Raw genomic sequence first — 17,498 nt, 5'->3', positions numbered from 1 at the left:
CTCAGGATCCTGGGATCCAGTCCCCCGTTTGGGCTCTATGCTCAGTGGGGAGTCTGCTTGAGATTCCCTCTCTCCCTCTCCTCCCCCTACTCTCTCTGTCTCTAAAATAAATAAATATTTTAAAAAATAGGACATCCCTTATAGGGTATTGTGAGTAATTAAAGAAGAAAATCTACATAAGAATCCTCAGAAAAGTGCTCTCTGTGTAAGAGGTCAATATAAAAGCTATTCTTATTTTTCTTCTTTCTGTTATGTTTACTATTACCATGTTGATAAATTTGCAAAAAGGAAACTCTTGTGCCCATAAATAAAATCTTAATTAGAAAAATTATCAAGGAATTATCTTAGAATGCTACAATTAGTACATTTTTATTCACATGTTCTATGAGGTCTGTAAGCTGGTTGAATAACCTTTATCTCTGTTTTCAGTATATTTACCTTAATGTTCATGCCTCACTTTTAAAAACACCCTAAAAATGTTCTCACTGTTGATTATTCAATTCTGTGCTTTCTCATTCGGTGACAGATGAATAATACCTAAAGCAGAGGAGTTATTTGCTTTAGGCCTTGTTTGTGGAGACAGAATGCCTAATTTGAAGACCCTCGGGAAAATCACAGTTTCTGCTGCAGGATCTGCCCTGTCGGGGGCATTCTAAGCCTTTGCCTCCTTTTTGGTTGCCTGTTATATAAAGACTAACCCACATTAAAACAATAATGATTTCTTACTTCTCCTGATTTGAGGGTTGGCTGAGAAGTTCATTGGAGGCACAGGCCTATAGTGGCCTAGCTCATCTGGCCAAGCCCCTCCCCCCACCTGGCACTCATCCTCTAGCAGGTGTGGGTGGGCTTGTTACCTAGTGGCTAAGGGTCTCAGCAGCAGGAGGGGGCAGACTTCAACATGCAAGCACTATTCAAGTCTCTGCTCTTGGCCCATGGGCTACTGCCCATTAGCCAAAGCTAGTCACATGGGCGCACCCAGGTTCATGGAGTGGAGAGATGGGTTCCCCCTCTTGCACAGAGGAGTGGCAAAGTCATACCCCAAAGGGATGCACATGCAGGCACTGGGGCCTTTTTTTTTTTTTTTTTTTTGCCATCTGCCATACTTGATTCTCAAAAAACATGCCAGCCAGCAACAACCAAACCTCCTCAGTGATTGTAGCTGACGTATACTGAGTGCCTTCACACTTCAACGCCTACGGGAACCAGGCTCGTGCTGGAGGCGACAGGAGATTTTAGGCAGGGGGCAATGGCAAGGTGTAGCTCACATGCCCATTTTGCCACTCAGCTCCACTCAATCACTGTTACTGGAAATATAGGCTTCATGCTTCTAGATATTCTGATATTTCAGGAGGTGGCAATAACCCGGACTGTTATATAAAATCTCCTGATAGTGGGGCGCCTGGGTGGCTCAGGCGGTTAAGTATCCAACTCTTGATTTCAACTGGGGTCATGATCTCAGAATCATGGGACTGAGCCCCGTGTAGGGCTCCACGCTCAGTGTGGCACCCCCTTGGGATTCTCTCTCTCTCCCTCTGCCCCTCCCCACACTCATACTTGCACTCTCTCTCTCTCTCTCAAAATAAATAAATAAAATCTTTTAAAGTCTCCTGATATGTAAATGCTGACAACAAATTCACTTTCTCAAACTTAATGCAGGAACAAGCAGACTCTTCGGGCCTTGGGGCTGGGGGGAGGGCAGTGTATTGGAAGACTAGTTTGAGTCCTCTGGCTCACTTGTGCTGGAGCTAAGTGATTTCCATTAATACGGACATGGGAGCACTATCTTCCTTTTAAAATGTATCGCACGTAAAGTAGGAGGAATCCCAGAGCTGCATCTTCTGGGAAGAGGAGGGAAAAGTGCCCAAGACTGAATGGAGCTTTTAAAGTTCAAGCTTCTGTGGCATTTGCTAGAGGTGACAGTAGGTCACTGTACTCGAGTGTCGTTATTTTAGGGTGAGATGGACCACTCTGCTGATGACCAACGTTCTTCTCTCTTTACTTGTTAACTTTAAAACTCTTTCAAGAACTCAAAAGCACATCCCAGGGAGCCAGACTGCCAGGTTTGAATCCCAGCTTTGCCACTTAACCAGCTGTATGAATTTGCTCTTTTCACTGCCTTACCCATGTTCAAAGAGCACTTGGTGTCTCGAGATACGAAGCAATTTTTCCCTGCATCATATGAGTTGTCTGCATATCTGCTTTCTTCAGTACACCATGATCACCTAATAATATTAACAATACTAGAAAATATTTCTAGAACTTGTATCTCATCCTTCACCTTATGAGTTGAACAATTTATATGCACTATATCAGTGAACATTCACAGCATTCTTTTCTTTTCCATTATATAGATGGAGAAACAGAACAGAGGATTAAGTAGCTTGTACCCAATTCACACAGTTGGTAAATCATCATTTGAACTCAGAAAGACTGACTGTGGATGGGGTTGCTCAAATGGGGATCTGCAGACCCTTGGTGGTGCCCAGGGACATATTTTGGAGGTCTTCCAGTTCATCTCTTTTTTAATTTTTGCATTTACTTTGATATCTTAAAACACCATCAGCACTTCTGGAATATCTGGATGACCACTTTCTAAGCCAGGACTAGCACATGAGTTCAGTGCCTACATTCCCACCTATGCTTACGCTAACATTGGCACTTGGTGGCATACTCTACTTGCCATAGGCCACTGGGAAAAGGACAAAGGAAAGCAATAGGTCAATGCCATGCTCAAGCTATGTGAAGGCCAAGTGATCACCACAAACAAAGGTGTCATGGAATTTTTAATGGAGAAAAGTGGTGGCGGTATTGAGGCGTCATGGCCCAGTGTACCAAAGGCATGCCCCGTCGGAAAGAATTCCACCAGAGAAACACTGCCAGATCCCTGCTGTGAGTGGTAGTTTAATTTCAGGAAAGCATGATTCATTTTCCCCATTAAATTGTGTTAATTTGAATTTTGTTGGTTTTATTCTTTGTTCAATCTACAAACATATTTGACTTTATAGTTTTATATGAAACATATACCTAGATTTATGTTTTGACTTATCATAAGCAACATTATAATAAAAATAAATTAAGCAAATTAGCTGTCAGGTTTTTATTTTGTTTTGTTTTCATTTTATAAGAGCACATTGCTCAACTGTGAGAACATGGTATTGCACTGCAGTGTGCTTAAGGGTTGGGAGTATAATGGAATGGTTTAGAGCTTGGGTCAAGTCATGCTGGATGCGGCTGAGGCTCAGTCTAACACCTATTACCTGTGTGACCTTGGTCAAGTCACTTGTCTAAAATTCAATTTCATAACTGGTCAAATAGGCAAAATAGGGTGTCTATGAGAACAAAATGAGATAATATAAGAAGCAGTTGCAGTGGACTTGGCACAAGAGAATGGAGTAGAGCTGATAATGTGAACAACAGAACACATGAAGACAACTCCTGTCCAATGAATAAGTACATTCGCCCATAGACTTTGATACACGGCTTGCCTGGCTGTGATTCTGAGCCAAGAACTTACTAGATGGAGGGAGAGAAATCTCCCCTGATAAAACAGAGCTTATAGTTCCTGAGATGAGAGGTAAAATCACTGCAGTAGATATGCAGCTATTTAATTTCTGAGAGCACCTTCTTTTTATTTTAAAGAGTAACTTTCAAAAATTTGGGACAGCTTCCAATCAGGCAATTAGATTGGTTTCCCAGAATTCATTTCTGATTTCCAACCAAACACATTTTTTTAGACCTATCTTCCCCTCACATGCCTGCAGTCCAGAATATAGGAAATTTACAGCAGATTTTGCTTTATTTCATTAGGGAGTTAGCATCCTGCTGACCCATGGTTTGGCAAAGCACTTGGAATTATTTTAGCGGAAGAAAGGTAATATTTATAAGAAAGAATGTGGTTCTTAAACACAATGAATATTCAACTGAGACCTTTTGACATTTTAAATAATTATGTAATAACATTAACCACTATGCCATTAGACAATGCCGCAAGTGGAAGAAACCTGGCCATTTGTGGCCAGTGCTGTTCAGTAAGGAGACCATACATTTTAGTATCAGTATCAGATTTGAATTCTAGCTTGCCTGTTAATAGAGTGAACCTGAAAATTTGTCTTTACTTCTTTTCCTCTTAATAGCCTCTACTTCCAACTGAGAAAGAATATTATTTTGATAGCATGAGTTTTAGCAATTTCAACTCCTTTTATTTCTATCTTCCCAGCAGGGTCTTCAAACCTAAAACCCTGTTATAATTACTATAATTACTGTCGTGGTACATTTCATTCATTCATTGATTCAGTCAGCAAATAATTATTGAGTGAATACTATTTGCCATGCACTCTAATAGCTACTGGGGATTCAGTGGTAGGAAAAGAAGACAAGTCGTCTGCTCTCAAGGAGTTTATCTTTCATTGGAGAAGTTAGAAAATAAATGCAGAAGCAAGTAATTAAGCAAGATAGTCTCAAATTTGAATGACCATTAAACATGGTGCTATTATGGTAATAAAGCAAGCCCATAGATGCTGAATGGGTCCTCTGCTAGAGGGCTACTTTAATCAGGATGGCCATAGAAGTTCTTCCTAATTAGGGGAGTCAAGAGTTGAAGAATGAGAGGCAGTTGGCCGTGTGAAGATCTGAGGAAAGAGATCCTAGGTACAGGGAACCATTAAAAAAAAAAAAAAAAGCTGTGACTGATAAAAGGAGCTTGACCAGACTTGAGGATCAGTCAACAGGTCAGTGTGGCTGAAGCACATTAACCAGAGGAGCAGGTAGGAGAAGACATCAGTGAGCCAGAGCATACCAAATCTAGTAAGCCATGGTACAGTTTGGATTTCATTCCAGGTGAGGTAGGAAACCACTGAAGGATTCTAATCAAGGGAGTGATGGGATTTGGTTGCTATGTGGGGAACACAGTGTAAGGAATCCAGAGAGGGAGACCAGGTAGGACACTCTTATTGTGGTCTAGGTGACATATGCTGATGTCTTGGACTGAAGTTACTCAAAAGGATATGGAGAGAATGGAGTCAGAGGGAAGTGGATGGATTCAGTACACGTTTTAGAAGTAGAACGGAGAGAGCTGTTATGATTTATTATTTCTTCAGTGTCTTTAACATTGTTGTTTTTTAAATGGAAATCGGGATTATAATGCCCTGTTGTTTTCACCTACTTTGTTGAGACCCAAAAGAGTTGTAATAAATTGTCTGACTCTCTTGGGACAGAGTGCTAAAATGCACATCACCCAACAAAAAAATACTTCTGTCCAGAGTTCTGAAACTTGCTCCTGCTCTCTAGGAGCTTGCAGGATAAAGCAGAACCCATTCACAGAAAAGAAAAATGGAATGAACATGTTTGCCACATAAAGTTTTCATTACAAAAAAAAAGGTAGGGGGCTATAAACTAAAAGAACAGCTGTATTTGTTCAGGTTTTGCTGTGTGGGATTTGCGGACCATGTCTTTTGTGGCCATTTTATTGATAGAAATCACCTTCTGTTTACTCAACCCTGATAGATTCTATTCTGTGTGTGTGTGTGTGTGTGTGTGTGTGTGTGTGTGTGTGTGTGTGTGTGTTGTGACTCAGTAGGGCAAATACTGGTAAACTACTGGAGCCTGAACTGGCCTGTTGGAAGGGAAAATACTGCGTTGAAAGTAACACAAAAGGAGATAGTACGTGATAGTTGTGCCAAAAAAATATGATTCACAAAATACATTCATTTTTTTAAAGATTTCATTTATTTATTTGAGAGAGAGAGAGAGAGGGAGGGAAAGGGAGAAACAGGCTCCCTGCTTCCCAGGACCCCGGGATCATGACCTGAGCCAAAGGCAGATGTTTAATGGGCTGAGCCACCCAGGTGCCTCTCTCAAAAGACATTCTTATGAATTTTCTCAAAAGAACCTCAAATCCACCCTCTAAGTCAGTTGTTCCCAATCTCTTCTCATTATGGAACACAGAAAATCAAGATATTTATATAGGATACTGGAGTAAACGGAGAGAGATTTGAGAGTGTATGGGCTGAGAGAATTTTTATTACATTTTATCTGTATCATTATAAAAATAAAATACAAAGTATTACAGATGTGTCTAAATACTTACTTTGTATAAGCTCCAAATAATAGCTTGACAAAATTCTTTATCAAGGCTTTTTGAATGAGGAGCTCTTCAAATTCAGGTTAGACATTATCCATAAAACACCTATTTGCTCAACTACATGATTTAAAACAAACATAATTTTCAACAAATATTTGCAAAAATTGGTTTTATGTAAAGGTGCTAAGAGCTCCTCTTTTTTGACAAGCATTGTGATAATGAAAATAGATTATAAACTTCACTTTTTTTATCAAATGTTTCAGAAGAGTGATGGAATTTCCATAAGTTGAATTTATATGACTGGTTACAGAAATTCTGAAGTCAGTTTGTGTGACACTAAAGGGGCATACTCTACTGTAAGAGGATAGACATACTTCATATATAGAAAGACATATTTTGGCATCCAATTACAACTGCATCAATCAGACCCCCAAGTCTAGCTTTCTAGTACCCCCAGCCCTACTGGCCACATTTTGGGCAATGTGGCATGCTCTTTGGACAACGAGAACATGAAATTCTCTGGCAACTCTATTTGTTCTTTGTCCACAATGGGCAGTTGTGCCAAGAGAAGGCAGCCACTAGTGAAAGGCAACAAGTCTTGATGTTTCATCCACCTCAGAGGTGATTCAACTGCCTTAAAGAGTAGGAGTGGGAATGGGAATACATTTTGATGTAACCAAAAACAATATGGCTATATTCAAGAGTGTTGCAGAGCACTGGTTGGGACATGAGGCTGTAAAGCATATAAGGAAGATATTGATGCAGATGAAGAAGCAGATGTTGTCAGAATAGTGACATGCCTTGCTGACCATCCCACAGTTAGAATGTAGAAGGTCAGGGACAAGATCACGCTTATAACTGCACACTCTTTCCACTACATCTCATTCCCTCTTTTGATGCAATAAGCTCTGTGGGAGGAGAATTAGAAAACTCAGCAGCACAGATCCCAAATGGTTTTTGGGAATTCACATTTATAAGGTCATGTTTTCATCTTTTATGTGATGATGAGAACCTATAAGGTTATGTAATGCAAAAAAAAAAAGATTATGCAAAACAGTTTACTTCTTCCCTTTTCAAAAGCATCCATTTATCCTGCAGTGATGGAGTGGGAATTAGTTATATTTTAGCTATTGGCTTTATAAACTGAAGCAATGGATAAAAGTTTCCCATTATTCAGAAACCAGATGTCTATTAGCTGTCCACTGTAGTCATTGTTTTGGTTCATAAAAATAAACTATTCCTCTTCAGCTGACAACCTTGCAAAGTCAGACTGTCATGGCAGCTGCCTCCATACGTGGCACTTACACAAACAGGAGGTGGATGTTCCTGCGCTTGCTAGTGCCCTGTAGATTCCAGGTGACTCAAGGGTGGCACACAGGAAAAGAAACTCAGGTGCTTTCAACAGCAAAGCACACTAGACTCCCTGAAACTGAAGGAAGTTTGCTAAGAGTGGCACGTGAGTGTCCCTCCTCACCACAATAGGTGCTATTGAGCAGAAGCAACTATCCCTCACCTGTAACCAATGCCTCAGCAGCCTATGTCCCATGTGAATCTGCCTCCATAGAGTTGGGCATAACCCCAAACCACCCTGGGATATAGGAAACCTGGAGATGGGGAACGGGATCAGGACAGTATGAGAGGAGTCCTCCATTTTGGGAAAGTTCTGAGGGGGCTGCATACTTAAAGTCAGCGTGTACACATCAGGATGGCCATAATGATTGTTGATGACCTGTGACCACTCTGTTTGGTGAAAGCCAGTGCCAGACAAATGCTAAATATTTTCAGCATTGCCCATAATATGTGCTCAGATGATGCCAAGAGCCATGACATACACAGAAGATATTTTCCTTTCACAAAACAGTTCTTTCATTATTACTATATACTATCAATGAAATGATTCATTTGGGACTTGTACTTACTTGTCAAGTATATCATGTAGTTTATCACCTAAAATTCTCACAACAGTCCCATTAAAGTGGGTATTAGAATTACTGTCATTTGAAAGGTGTAGAAACAGAAGAATTAAGTAAATTTTTCAGTCACATAGAGTATTAGTAGAGATATCAGGGCTCAAACCCAGGCAGTCTAACTCCAGAGCAAGATGTATTTGTATGTGTGTGTGTGCATGCGTGTGTGTGTGTTTAAGGTAGACAAGGAACTATAGAACAATAATATATATTCATAAATCAAAAAAGAAAGTTTGGAAGACACTGAAATTCCCACCCCTCTAGTGGTAGCTCTGGTCAACAGAGAATAAATAGATACTTTTTCTGGAGACATAGATTAATGTTATGGTCTGAGTGTTTGTGTTCCCCCAAAATGTTCTAATCCCAAATTCTAATGTCCAGTGTGATCATATTAGTAGGTTGGGCCTTTGGGAGGTGCTAGACTCATGAGGGTGGACCCTAAAGAATGGGATTAGTGCCTTATTAGAGAGGCTCTGGAAGGACCCCTAGCCTTTTCCACCAGGTGAGGACATGGCAAGAAGTCACTGGCTATGAGCTGGGAAGAGGACTCTCAGCAGAACACAACCATGCTGGCAACTTAATCTTGGACTTCCCAGACTCCAGAACTGTAAACGATAAATTTCTGTTGTTCATAAGCTACCCAGTCTGTGGTACCGTATTACAGCATCCCAAATGAACTAGGACTGTTAATATTCATAGCTTCTGCCTAAGGAAAAGGCTCAATGCATACTGTGGATTTCAGGAACTCCTTTTTTGCTCAGAATAACAACTGAGCAGAGCACATTCACTGACTGTTTCATTCAATAAGTATTCATTATTAAGTACCTTCTGTGTTCAAAGTGTTGTGGTCAACACTGGGGATATAAAACCTGGACCGTTCTCTTAAGGAGTAGTCTAGAGGGGGAATTAAACTACTAGGGATTATAATGCCCTGAAGCAGCATACAGCAGTAAATATTCCCTTCACTTGTCCTTCGGTGGACCATTTCTGAGGAATATTCTACAAGCTTCTCAGAGGGATCCCGCAAGGCATAACCCCACTGACCACAGTGAAGACCAGCTCAGTAACCCCCTCTTCCGTTACCTTCCCCCTTTTCCTAGTTTCAGGCTTCTCAGTCTTCCTCTCCACTATTCCTGTTCCCTAGGATCACTTCCCACAGTAAACTGCCTTGTCTTATATTCTGCTTTAGAGAGGAACCTAGGCTAGGCAGTTGGTATGAGAAATGGCCCTAGAAATCAGACCCTAGACTTACAGATGGAATTCTAGAATGAGATGACTCACCTGTCAGAAAATAGTCAGGACCGCTTTGCTGGAGGTGAGTGGGTGCAGAGAACCCCTCTCAGTGACAGTCTCCCCGTTACTAAGACTTTCACCAATGGTGGACTAGGATAACCTGGAGGTGAAGCACTATCTCCTTACACCAACCAGGCAGGCAAGGGAGTTGAAGGGGTACTGATCCTAATTTACAATAACTATAAATATATACACACCTAACATCAGAGCACCCAAATATATGAAGCAAACACTGATTAGAACTGAAGGGAGAAATAGACAGCAATAACCATAATAGTAGAGAATTTTAATACCCCCACTTGCAATAATACATAGACCATCCAGACAAAAGACTGATAAGTAAGCAGAGGACTTGAATAACACTACAGACTAAATGGAACTACCAGACATTTACAGAACACTCAACCCCAAAGCAGTAGAATACATGTTCTTCTCAAGTGCACACAGAACATTCTCCCAGAGAGATCACATGTTTGGTCACAAAACAAGTAATAACTAATTTAAGAAGAGTGAAATCTACCACATATATTTTCTGACCATGGTAGAATGAAACTAGAAATCAATAGCAGAAGAAAAACTGAAAAATTCAAACTCATGGAAATGAGAAAACATGCTCTCGAACAATCCATGGGTCAAATAAGAAATCAAAAGAGAAATTAGAAAATATCTTGAGAGAAATGAAAATGATATACAACATATCAAAACTTATGGGATGCAGCAAAAGCAGCACCAAGAAGGAAGTTTATAGCTACAAATGTCTACATTAAAAAAAGAAGAAAGACCTCATGGCATGCCTGGGTGGCTCAGTTGGTTAAGTGTCCGACTCTTGATTTCCACTCAAGTCATGATCTCAGGATTGTGAGATCGAGCCCCACATCAGGTTCTGCACTGTGCTTGGAGGCTGCCTAAGATTCTCTCTCCGTGTCCCTCTCCTCCTCCCCCCAGCTTGCGCTCTCTAAAAAAATGAAGAAAGATCTCAAATAAACAATGTGACTTCATACCCCAAGGAACTAGAAAAAGAACACACTAAACCCAAAATTATCAGAAGGAAGGAAATAATACAGATTTGGAGGAGAATTAAACAAAATAGAGATTAGAAAAATTGGCAAAAATAAGAATAATTTTTTAAAGGACCAACAAAATTGACAAACCCTTAGCTAGACTAAGAAAAAAAGTGAGAAGACTCAAGGAAATAAAATCAGAAATGAATGAGGATAGATTACAACTGATGCTAATGAACTTAAAAGGATTATAAGAGAGTACTGTGAACAATTATATACCAACAAATTAGATAACCTAGAAGAAATGGATACATTCCTACAAATATACAAGCTGCCAAGATGGAATCATGAAGAAATGGAAAATGTGAACAGACCTATAATAAATAAGGATTTTGAATCAGTAATCTGATTTACTGATCAGGGGGAATTCTATCACACATTTAAAGAAGAATTAACAATAATCTTTTTCAAACACTCCCAAACTTATTTTATGAAGCCAACATCATCCTGATAGCAAACAGGAAAAGACACTACAAAAAATGAAAATCACAGGCCCATATCCCTGATAAGGACAGATGCAAAAATCCTTAGGAAATATTAGAAAACAGAACTCAATAACATATTAAAAGAATCATGTACCAGGACCAAGTGGGGGTTTAGGCCTGGAATGCAAGGATGGTTTAGCCTATGCAAATCAGTCAAGGCAATACACCACATTAACAGAAGGAGGGATAAAAATCATGCGATCATCTCAAAAGACAGAGAAAAAGGATTTCATAAAATTCAATACCCTTCCATAATAACAATATTTAAGAAATGAGAAATGGGAATACATTACCTCAACACAATAAAGTCCAAATACAAAAAAACTCATAGCTAATATCATACTCAATAATGAAAAACAAACCTTTTCTTTAAAATTAGGAACAGATAAGGATGCCCATTCTCACCACTTCCATTCAGCCTAGTAGTGAGGGGACAGTACTGACAGAATAATTAGGCAAGGAAAAGAAATAAAAGTCATCTGAATCAGAAATAAAAATGTGAAATTATCCTTGTTCACAGATGACATGATTTTATATGTATAAAACCCTAAAGATTTTACACACACACACTCACACAACTGTTAGGACTAATAATTAAATGCAGCAGGGTTGTAGGATACATAATCAGTACACAAAAATCAGTTGCATTTCTAACCCTAACACCAAACAATCTGAAAAGGAAATTAAAGAGAACAATTCCATTTAAATAGCATCATAAAGAATGAAATATTTAGGAATAAACTTAACCAAGGTGGCAAAAGACTCACAAACTGAAAATTATAAAAGATTGCTAAAAGAAACTGAAGAGGACACAAATGTACTCATGACTAGAAGACTTAATATTGTTAAAATGGCCATATTATCCAAAGCGATCTACAGATTCAGTGAAATCCCTACCAAAATTCTAACATCACTTTTTACGTTTAATGTGTTTGCTAAAAAATAGAAAAACAATCTTAAAAGTTACATGGAACCCCAAAGATCCTGAATACACACAACAATGAGAAATAAAAATGCTGGAGGCTTTATACTTTCTGATCTTAAATATTAAGAAGTTACAGTAATCCAAACAACATGGTACTGACAAAAATAGACATACAAACTAATGGAACAGAAGAGACAGCTCAGAAAAAACTACCATATACAGTCAAATAATCTTCAACAGTGATGCCAACATGACACAATGGGGAAAGAACAATCTCTTCAACAAATGAGGCTGTGAAAAAGTGGATATCTGCATGCAAAAGAATAAAACTGGACCACAATGTTACACTAGAGACAAAATAGATTAAAAACTTAAGTGTAAGACTTGAAACTATACAACTCCCAGAAGAACACATTGGGAAAAGCTTCATAACATTGGTCTTGGCAATGATTTCTTGCTTAGTGCACCAAAACCTCAGGCAATGAAAGCAAAAATACACAAGTGGGACATCAAATTTAAAAGCTTCTGCACAGAAACAGAAACATCAACAAAGTGAAATGGCAACCTGAGAAATGAGAGAAAATATTTCCAAGACATATGTCTGATAAAAGATTGATATCCAAAAATATGCAAGGAACTCCTACAACTTAATAGCAAAAAGCAAATAACCTGATTAAACAATGGGCAAGGGACTTGAACAGACAATTCTCCAAAGAGGACATAGAAAATGCCAACATGTATATGAAAAGATTTTCAGCATCACTAACCACAAGGAAAATGCACATCAAAACTGCAATAAGGTATCACTTCAAGACTAGGATGGCCATTATCAAGAAAACAGAACAAAACACAAAAAAATAATAGCAATGTTGGCAAGAATTTGAAAAAAAATGGAATTCTTACAGTCGCTATGGACAACTGTATGGAGTCTCCTCAAAAAATCAAAAATGGAACTACCATATGATTTTACAATTCCAGTTGTGAGTATTTATCCAAAGGAATTGAGATCAGGATGTTGAAGTGATATCTGCAGTCTCATGTACATGGTAGCATTATTCACAGTGGGTAAGAACTAAACGCAACCTAAATGTCTATGAACAGATGAATGCATAAAGAAAATGTGGTATATACACTCTATGCATTATTATTCAGCCATTAAAAGGAGATCCTGTTATAGGCTACAACATGGATAAACTTTGAGGACATTATGTTGAGGGAAATAAGGACAAAGAAGGACAGTTTTGAATGATTCTGCTTATATGAGGTGTCTAAAGTAGTTGAAGTCATAGGATCAGGAAGTGAAATGGTGGTTGCCATGTGCTGATGGAGAGGGAAATGGGGACTTGCTATTCAGTGGTTATAGAATCGCAGTCATGCAAAATCAAGACAGTTCTAGAGGTCTGATGTACAGCATTGTGCTTAGAGCTATCAATACAGTGTTATACAGTTAAAGATTTAAGAGAGTAGATCTCATGTTACGTGTTTTTACTGCAATTAAAAAAAACTAACTTAAAACTAAGATTTAAAAAAAAAATTTACCTAGACCTATAGCATTAACTTTCCAGAGAACAAAATTAGAAATTACTACATTTTCAGGTTTCTAAAGAACAGATGAAATGTCCCTTTATCACCAGAAAAATGTAACCCTTCACATGTTACCAAGCCACTGTGGAAAATGATCAGAGCTGCACAATTAGGCAGTGTCGGTGGAAGCCAGGAAAGTGGGGGGGGGCGGTGAATTGAACACTGGCAGTACTGTATTCACTCCAGAAAATGGAAAGAATGCTTCTCTTCATCTATAACATTATTTTCTTTGACTTTCTGGTTGCATCTGGGATGAAAGGAAACTATTTATAACACAAAGATTGTTTGTGCCATATCATCAAGTTGACATAAAGCAAGGGCAATGGATTTTTTGTTCTTACCCAACCAATAATTTGGAAGAGTGTATTTAGCAGTTAGTTACAGGCTATAAGAAGAAAAGGGTATCTGCTGGTAAATTAGAACTAATTGGGGAAAATAAGCCTATCTGTCATAAACCATGAATAATCATCATGATTGAGCAATAATTTTGTTATCATAATTTTTACATAGGATGGCAATTAAATTAAGGAATTATACTGAAGCATAGTATATAATTTATTCTTGCAGTTTTCTTGTGCCAAGAGACAGATACAGTACTCTCTTTGTGCCACAGATAAGAATGCTGAATATAACTAGCACATAAGGCAAAACCTGAATAAAACCAGGTATTTTTAATTTGTGATTAATACTCCAGTTTTTTACTCGGATATTCCACTTTGTACTTCCCCAAAGCCTTTATAAAAATATTTAAAACTGGGAACAAGAAGAGGAATGATATTTTGCATTTGTATCTGCCTTTGTATGAGTTCCTTATCTGTTTGGTAACCAACTTCCCTATGACAGAAACAGCTCTGAGCAAGACAAAATGGCAGATGTAAATTGTGTCTACATAAGTTGTGATCAGTATGGGCTAATAACCAGGCACAGACCGACATTGACCCTGAGCAATGGCCTCAACTTCTACTGCTGGAGTTCAGGATCTGATCCCATCTCTTCCTAGGGTGGCTACAAGAGCAAACACTTAGTGCAGACATTTTAATGACTAAGGTAAGCTAATGGTTTGATCATTGAATTAAGTTATCAGAAAGGTAAAGAACACTCTCTGGCTCTGCTGACTATTCCTTTACTCCTGAGAAGAATAAAGATATGTTTATATGAAACATATATGTTTGTATATGTTTATACGAAAGCCTGAGAAGAATAAAGAATAAGTAAAGACACCATATAGAAAGTCCTTCTGGAACGTTAAAGGAATGGAATAAATTGATTCAGTTTCTCCTTGATGTGACAATGAAGCATCCTTCCTTAATCATTTGACATAGTCTTCAATCTTTGTGCCCTGTGGGTGAGGGTACTAAGTAAAAGTTGAAGCTGAGTTTTTAAAGCCCAATGTTACCTCGGGCTTGTTAGAGGATGCCAAATTTGTAACCTAAAGCAGAGATGTGTCTTTTACCTTGTCACATATGGTAAAAATGCATCAAGTCAAATTGCCCTTAGGAAAGCTCCATATGGGAGCCAATATAATATGTTTCAAAATATCCAACAAAACCCAATTTCTCTCCCTTATTAAAACATACTGCTTTTGGGGGCACCTGGGTGATTCAGTCAGTTACACGACCAACTCTTGGTTTTGGCTCAGGTCATGATCCCAGGGTCATGGGATCGAGCCCCATGTTGGGCTCTGCACTTAGCGCGGAGTCTGCTCAGAGATTCTCCCTCTCCCTCCCCACCCCCTCGCAAGTAAATAAATAAACAAACAAATAAATAAGTAAAATCTTAAAAAAATGTTGTTGTTTTTTAATTCTGACTAAACACTACATTAAGTGGGTGCCTTGCGTCCGAGATTTGCTGCAATTAAAAATATATGTATTTTAAAGCCTAGAATCACTCTCTGTGTGGAGTTATGTTTCTAGCTAAGGGAACAAGATGTTCTTATCCAGCTTCTCACACAGGAGGAATATACTCACTGAGTGGAATGGCAGTCAATCAGAAAAGCCTGCAGTATTTCAGTTATTTACTCATTTATTCTCTTTCTCATTCTCAAGCTACCATTCATACAATCTTGCTGTCTCTTTGACCTTCCCATTTCGTCCTCCCCCTCCTTCAGCAGAGCACAAATAAGTGAATTTACATAGATTAAATATCCTCTCACTGAGATTCCACGGCAGCACTCAAGGTAGACAACATCAATCAATCAATACACGATTTTTCTCCCATGAGGTCCGAACTGGACCTGACATTCCTTCCCAACACAGTACTCTGGCCAGCCACTACCAGTTGACCAGTGTAAATTCTCTTACATTTCATATAACTTCTTTAAACCACTTAGGGTTCTTTGCTATGCTTGAGCTTCATTTCTGCATATAATTAAAGAAAGAAAGCATTAGATAAGAAGCTCTCCAGGACTTACTCTGAGATTCTATAATTTCATGATCCTTCAGATAACAGTATGTGTCAGCAAGCCAACCAAAGCCACCTCGCCACCTGTTTTGGTATGGCCTGTGAGCTGAAAATGGATTTAAATCATTGGGAAAATTCAAAGAATAATAATATTATGTGACATGTAAAAAATATAAGAAATTTACATTTCACCCCCAAAAAAGAAATTTAAATTTCACTGTCCATAAATAAAGTTTTATTGGAAAATAGTCATTCATTTGTTTACATGTTGTCTATGGCTATTTTCACACCACATAGAGTTGAGTAGTTGTGTCAGATACCATACACTCTACGAAGTTTAAAATATTTACTAGTTAACCTTTTACAGAAAAATTATGGACTAGAGTATGATGAAAAATCTGTAGATTGAATGCCAGGCCAAGAGAACTGGTATCTACCGCAGAGGTGTAAAGGATGAAGAGCAAGCAACAGAACATGAATGCATATATTTGTCAAAAATTTATCAAATCAAATCAAATCAAATCAAAATCACTCTAAAAAGGTGAATGGAAAGATATTCCATGTTTATGGATTGGAAGAGCAAATATTGTTAAAATGTCTATACTACCCAAAGCAATTTACAGAGATTTAATACAATCCCTATCAAAATACCAACAGCATTTTTCACAGAACTAGAAGAAAAAATCCTAAAATTTATATGAAACCATAAAAGACCTCAAATGGCCAAAGTAATTTTGAAAAAGAAAAGCAAAGCTGGAGATATCACAATTCCAGACTTCAAGTTATATTACAAAGCGGTAGTAATTAAAACGGTATGGCATAAAATTTTATACTGGCATCAAAATATAGATCAATGGAACAGAATAGAAAACCCAGAAATAAACCCACAATTATATGGTCAATTAATTTTCAACAAAGTGGGAAAGAATATCCAATGGAAAAAAGACAGACTTTTCAATAAATGGGTTGGGGAAACAGGACAGCTACATGCAAAAGAATGAAACTGGACCACTTTCTTACACCATAGACAAAAATAAATTCAAAACAGATTAAAAACCTAAATGTGAGACCTGAAACCATAAAAATCCTAGAAGAGAGCACAGGCAGTAAGATCTCTGATATTGGCATAGCAACATTTTTCTAGATACATCTCCTGAGATAAGGGAAATAAAAACAAAAATAAACTATTGGGACTATATCAAAATAAAAAGCTTCTGCACAGCAAAAGAAACAATCAATAAAATTAAAAAGCAACCTACTGAATGGGAGAGGATATTTGCAAATGACATATTCAATAAAGGGCTAGTATCCAAAATATATAAAGAACTTATACAACTCAATACCCAAAAAACAAATAAGACAATTAAAAATGGGCAGAAGACAAGAACAGACATTTCTTCAGAGAAGACATCCAGATGGCCAACAGATACATGAAAATATGCTCAACATCACTCATCACCAGGGAAATGCAAATTAAAACCACCATGAGATATCACCTCACACCAGTCAGAATGGCTAAAGTCAAAAACACAAGAAACAACAAATGTTGGCAAGGATGTGGAGAAAAAGGAACCCTCTTGCACCATTGGTAGGAATGCAAACTGGTGCACCCATTGTAGAAAACACTATGAAGTTTCCTCAACAAATTAAAAATAGAACTATCCCATGATTCAGTAATCAAGCTAAAAAATACAAAAACACAAA

Source organism: Callorhinus ursinus, unplaced genomic scaffold, assembly GCF_003265705.2.
Source record: "Callorhinus ursinus isolate GAN/ISIS: 27379988/994484 unplaced genomic scaffold, GSC_fseal_2.0 scaffold23, whole genome shotgun sequence".
Classification (NCBI taxonomy): domain Eukaryota; kingdom Metazoa; phylum Chordata; class Mammalia; order Carnivora; family Otariidae; genus Callorhinus; species Callorhinus ursinus.
Note: the sequence above shows the minus strand (reverse complement) of the source record.